This window comes from Acyrthosiphon pisum, chromosome A1, assembly GCF_005508785.2.
Source record: "Acyrthosiphon pisum isolate AL4f chromosome A1, pea_aphid_22Mar2018_4r6ur, whole genome shotgun sequence".
Classification (NCBI taxonomy): domain Eukaryota; kingdom Metazoa; phylum Arthropoda; class Insecta; order Hemiptera; family Aphididae; genus Acyrthosiphon; species Acyrthosiphon pisum.
The window spans coordinates 64,281,951-64,288,794 of record NC_042494.1 but is presented as its reverse complement, the minus strand read 5'-3'; the positions used below and the strand labels follow the sequence as shown (position 1 = coordinate 64,288,794).

At 33.2% G+C, this 6,844-nt stretch overlaps 1 protein-coding gene and 1 long non-coding RNA gene across 2 annotated transcripts in view; one reads left to right on the top strand and one right to left on the bottom strand.

Annotated features, from left to right (window-relative positions):
* Nucleotides 1-6,844, bottom strand: part of LOC100163282 (hexosaminidase D) — a 40,805-nt gene that overhangs the window by 10,454 nt on the left and 23,507 nt on the right. The window lies entirely within an intron of this gene.
* LOC115033743 overlaps nt 6,289-6,844 on the top strand; it is a 12,099-nt gene continuing 11,543 nt past the window's right edge. The window contains exon 1 of the long non-coding RNA XR_003839052.1: nt 6,289-6,817. This is a non-coding gene — a long non-coding RNA (uncharacterized LOC115033743). The remainder of the gene's footprint in view (nt 6,818-6,844) is intronic.

The window sequence follows — 6,844 nt, the reverse complement described above, 5'->3', positions numbered from 1 at the left end:
CGTATGTGATGTGTCGGGTTAGACATAAAGAAAGACCGAGCGTATGATTTAAAATTATTGTTATTAACAAGTCATACAGCCTTGAGACGAAGTATTATGGTAATATAAAATAAAGACTGGTCACGAATCTAGACTGGAAAAATAATCATGACATAAGCCTAAAAAAAGTACACAGACGGAAATAAAAATTACAGATATATAGGGTATACGACCACGTGAGTTTCGCTTCACCGCTCACCTTAGCACAAACCAGTATTGTAAAATTATTATGCGTTTGAAAGGATTGTATTAAAAGCCAACAGTTATCAAGAAATTACCCTAGGTTTTTCTAATTTTAATAGGAAGTTTTCTCAAATATTGAAGGTCATAAAATGTCGAGTCAATGGAGAACCATAAATTACATATTTTATAAAAGTAACCTAATACCTAAGTCCTAAGTATAAAATATTACATCAATAATAACGCCGTCGTAATACGTAAATTAATATACACTCAAAACTTCATATTTCCATATCATACATGTCACTATAGTGATGTATTTTTTTTATTATTATCCTTTTTTTTTTTGGAAAAATACTTTATGGTAAGAACTGAGAATACGCAAAAAGCACTATCAGTACCATAAGTACCTACTATGGTCTACGGAGAAATAATTTTAACATCGCAACACCAAATACTATACTTTGCAAGAATAAACGAAGCGACTAAGCGAGCTGACGAGTACCAAAACGCGTTTCACCGTTTTCTGTGCATCGGCTAATTATTTTATTGAAACTATATTAATTAAACCATCTATAATATTAAAAAACAGTATATTCGTTACAATATATTTTTATTTATTTATTTATTTTTATTATTATTCTATTATTATTCAACATAATATCTCTTTCAACAGCATAATTAAATTTAATATTTAGACAAACGTCATTATTACGTATGTTGTATATAAACCAGAAAGTCGACATCATATTCGTAATTTATCCTTGCTTGTTTCTAAATAATATAATGTAATACGATTTACATATTCTACGCAATTGTTTCAAATCTTTGAAATAATACATAATATAGGTTTTGATATTAAGTACCTACCTACTTAACATATTTAGGTAGATACAAATAGTTAGGAAAAAAAATCACAAATCACTGACTTTTCAATATTCCGTAAGAATCCAGACGCAATTTCTTATAAATATTAAAACCTACCTATTGCGGGTAATTTACGTGGTAGGTTATGCGGTGGTAGGTACCTCCTATGTACGAAATAGTATATATCACACGTGTTTCCGGCGCCCTTTAGCGGATGATGTCAAATAATAAAACGTGATATAAAATGAAAACCAACTGCAGAAGCAGAACACTGCGGAAACCAAACGAATATTATATATACATTATAATTAATGTACTTGATAGAGTGGCAAAAGTTGAACACACGACCGGATTTTGAAAACGTCACGTTTCTTTTGTCCTAAAGAAAAAAAAACCACTCGATCTGGATTTTTTTACGCTCGATGATTACTCGAAAGAATGACGCATAATACTCGAGACTCTGCCTCAATTAAGCCCGCAGTAAGGTTTCAATGTCAATGCGGCGGCGGCGTCGGTTGCTGCAGCAGATAATATTATAGTACGCCGCGCCGTGTAATATATCATAATATTATTATGATGATCGCACAATAATAATTATTATTATTTTTACTACGCGGCGGCGGCGATTGGAATTTTGAAAAAACACCAAACTTGGTTTATATATAAACACGCGGGCGATGTGGGTGTGTGTTTGATTTCTAAAAAGCGTAGAAAAAAAATCGCAACAAAAAATTGCACGCGCACTGTCGTGGAGGACGGACATCACGCTGCACCAGTAATAATACACAACCACGCTCAGCAGGATATCCGAAAGCGAATCGCGCGACGCATAATATGGTATTATTAACATAGTGTATTTTGTGAATATGAATAAAATATAATATTATTAGTTATTATGTACTTATTACTGTCTGAAAAAAACAACCGCTGCCCACGAAGACGACGGCAAAATGCGACGAGACACACGAGCAGTTTTTTTTTTTACCAACGCACCGGTTTTTTAATATTATTACACCGTTATACGATCTTGCGCATTATATAATAATACAAATTATTTTACTTTGGGTAGGTATGTATGTGTCGTATATTAAAATGTATAATACATGTGCATAGTCGGCCAGTTATTGTGAGAAAATATATTTTGCAGGACCGGTATGAGACGTGTATTTTCTACTGTTAGAAGTAACCATTATTACTACATTCATATACATTTTATACTGCACTGGTGCAGTCTGAAACGATTGTTATTATTATTATTGTTATTGTGATTACGTCCCGGAAAACGGTGACCCTTAATGTACAGCAAAGCACACTTTACACGAAAACATTATTTTATGCAAATGTTTGAAGTACGTAAACGCGTTCTTTTCAACTTGCTAAAATACCCGACGGTCGGCGGCGGCGATATTAAAAAGGCTTAGTAGTATAATATTAAACCAACAGATATTATAACTATACGCGTAAAACGATGTTGTTTCTTGTTTTTTTAAGAGTATAATATACAGAAACAACGACTCAAATATTTTTCGCATTCCATAGTAACCAGCAATTTAAAATTTTAAAAATATTAGATATTTTTTAAATTTGTTACAAAACAATAATAATAATATTAACTCTTCCTCAACCGTCGAATTTATAAGTTAGTAATAACTTATTACATATTTACATACTAAACTAACTTAATAGTATACGAATTAACTTCATAAACGTCGAGCGTTTATTTGTAATGACTAATGAAATGTTAATTTATAAATTAACTCGATTCGGTTATTTAAAAAATATGTACCTATACAACTACACTAAGTAAAAATTGTTTATTTTGGCCGACGGACAGCAATGCAGTGAGGTAGTGGTGTTAAATTATAGTAAATACATGAATGGGCCCCCATGTAGCTAGGATGTTAGACAAATAGCGACCGCAGATACGTGCCTTTATCGACGCATGCGTACAACAATCAGCGGGAAAAAGCATACGCTTGTACCACGATTAAAGGTTACTCGACGAAACTTATTTTTTGGTGCACGAAATGTCTTGATACTACAAAATAATAAATATATCAATATATATTATGCACAATATTAGGTTGTTGATTTATGTTAACCACGCTTGGAGCGTTAGTAGCTTTTCTCCTATCGTTCAGACTTCTATATTTGAAACCAGAATGTTCGCGGCACCACTTTTGTTATATATGTTGAGTGGCCTGTATATCATAAATCGTGACTTGCACCATGTTTATATTTTGACTGCGCAGCGGGAACGTTATTATTCTTATTATAAGATATCGAAAGGAGATGGAATATGTCGAAATCTGTAGATTTGGAGCCGGTTGATGGAGTTGGTCGGATACGTCATGATGTGAAAAAAAACCGGATATAACTGCAGTATTTAATTAATATTTATCCCGCGACGTCTGTTCCGTGTGGTATACCTCACCTCGTCAGTAAGACACTAATATACCACAACCAGATACGTAGTTAATAGTAAGTTGTTACAGAGACGATTATAAAGTTGGGTTTCCACTTCACCGTGCCATATAGAGTCGAATATTATTATACTATATTCAACTTTTAGGTAACGTGTTACCGACATTTTATTACCTATACATACTAAATAGTAAATATATGGAATATGACTATACACGATGAATGGTGGAAACCCTGTTTGACTCGCCATCCGTTTTAATGTTTACGTATGGGTATGGCATACTATAAAATATTTTGTTTTCACGTTTTATTGCGACAGACGGCAATATAGTATTGTCGTTTTCGTAATTTTGCTCGTTTGGTCATTATATTATCTTCCACACGCACACATGCGTGCAATTAGCCGACCCGACATTAGGCAACGACAAGGACGACGGATTACATATAAGTATGCATTTTTTCGAAACGACACTCGCGACAACTATACGAACGTTATGAGAAGAGTTATCACTTATATGTGGGATACCTATATGCGTCGTACGGCGACACGTGTCCGGGGCTGCGTGCCATATATATATTAATAATAATAATAATAACACACGTGTATTTTACAACGAGTAATAGGTATTATTATATATTATACGTGCCGCCGCCGCCGCCCGGTTTACACTCGACGACACACAAAACGAAATCCTGATTTTATGGCCTCCGGAATCGGCGATCGGCGTGGGCGGCTGAGGCGAGGTGGGGACACATAAAGGTCCGAACGCCGCCGTTTTTCATTGTCCCCACGAAAACCCGCTCTCAAAATCATACCATATATACCATCGTTTCCGAGTGCTATAAATTTCGTCGAGTGACGCCGCCGCCGAAATACATCATCACCCAGCACCCTGCGAATAAATCGTCCGACAGAGCTTTCGGTAAACGATAATATTATTATATCGTTATTGTACTATTACACTGCGAATATTACTACCTGTATTATTGTAAATGACCGAACAACAACAATATTATATCGTGGGTTAGAAACGTATTTCTATATACCTATACTTATAATAGGTGGTGTAATAGTAAGTTATAACTAATGAATACAATCATCGTTTTAAATCCGACGTACAATATTATTATATTAATTAATAACTAACAATACGAGTGTGTGCGAAACGCGAAAAGCCGTTCTACAACTATATATTATATTATATAAAACGCCCCGTACCAACTATAGCGATCCAAACGGAGCAAAGTATATTTATTAAAATCGATTTCTGAGCATTCGTCTGGTGTTTAAACGTGACCAAAGTATCAGATTTTTGTAAAACAGCCAGTCTACAGACTGCAGAAGACGACAATTATTATATAGTGCGTTCGAATAAAAACGGCGATGAAAAATAATTGCTAAATAATATATTTTCAATAATAGTAAAACTATTTAGGTGACAAATATTAAAGCTTCTTGCAGTTTTAAATCTGTAATGATTGTACTTGCATCGTTGATTCTTCCTCCATCCGGAATTGGTAGAATCTTCAAAGTTGTTAAATAGTATTCATTAAATAGATAGCATTCATCAATTATTACCGTTTATGATGTACTGCTGTTAATGACTACTATTATAAAACAGTTTATCATATTATTATTATTACGATTTTACGAGTTCGGTTCGACTGTTGTTGTAGTCGTTATAGTCATTACTAACAAGTACTATGCGGCCGTGTACCATAGTCCGAATGTATACAAGCGCGCGGTATCAACAATATTTGAACCTAATCGACATTGATATAAAAGTCGTGGACGATAATATATTTTTTTAGTCATATTCTTTTTCTCCGACTAACTTTCACTTTTAATACTTGTATTATTCAACCGACTGAAGCACGAGCAGGGGGAAACGTCGTATAAATAACAAAATGCTTTTCTAGAAATTTATGGACCGTGAATATGTTTATAAGTCTTAAAAATAGCAGATTCATCACGCGATAAAGACGATGGAATTTATTTTCATCGGTTCGGCAACAACCAGCGCGTCGGGGGTATATACTTAAAACCGACCAAAAACATTATTACAATTTACAACACGACCGTAAATATGGTATAATATGATACTATAATATGGTGTGTGCATGATTTACTCGAAACCATTTTCATTGGGTTTCGACTACACCATAAATAATATCATAATTTTATTGATGTAAACAATAATTATAATATTATTACGCTGTTTATTATCTATGTGTGTCGTTGTAAACTGATCACATTATAACAGTATATTCTGCAGCAGCCGTACTACAATTTACATACAGCCAATGATAGGTGAAAAGTATCTCGTCCCAATAATTATAATACCAATCATCGGAAACAATATTATTATAGGTAAAATTATATTATTATATAATAATCCGTGCCAGGTGACCATTGTAAACGTACGGATGCATACTTGCATCATAATAGTGCATTAGTGCATCATGCAGCAAACAAGATAGGAAACCACCGATCGTATACATTCCGCTTCAAAAACCAGTTTGTCCAAGTTGCTGCGCATGTAATCCCATACATTGCATTTTAATATTTCCCAACCATGGTATAAATATTTTCAGGAAAACAATATAGTTGTCAAAATATTTGAAAAAGTTGCGTAAGTAATAAGGAAATATTTTATTTATATTTTTTGGCCAAGTTCACTTTTGAAAAATATTTTGTAAAAAACATTGACATAACATTTTATTCATATTTTTTTTTAAAACATTTTCATGGTAACATTATAAAAATATTACGTCAACATTTTTGTGCAATATTTTATTGTTTTATGAGAATAAAATATTATTAGTCAGATATTCATTATTCAAGCACTCCAAAATATTCACAAAATATTATCATTTTCCAAATGCTGTGTGAAACGCACGTTTGAATTGCGTTCGATTATTGTCTTTTTATAAAATCGGATATCGGGTACAAATGTACAATATTTAATGATGATAATAATATACAAAACCAAATAGATGTAAAAAAGTATAATCCGGTGTTAATGTTAAGTTCTAGAGTTGTAGAGGTCTATTCATATATTATACGTCGTCCTCCAGGGCGTGTAGGTTCTCACAATATGTCCGCTGCAGTTAAACTATTAAAGCATCGTCGGGTCATCGTTAGAAAACTATTTTTATGTTTTATTTGATAATATTATAATAATATGTTGATATTGCATAACATAATATATTATAGTAATATGATATTATACCAAACACGTGTGCTCGGCGGAGGGAAAAAGAACAAGCGCAAAATACGAATATTATTGTCATTATTTTAGTTTCCGTAGTGAAGTTCGTCTTCTTCTTGCTC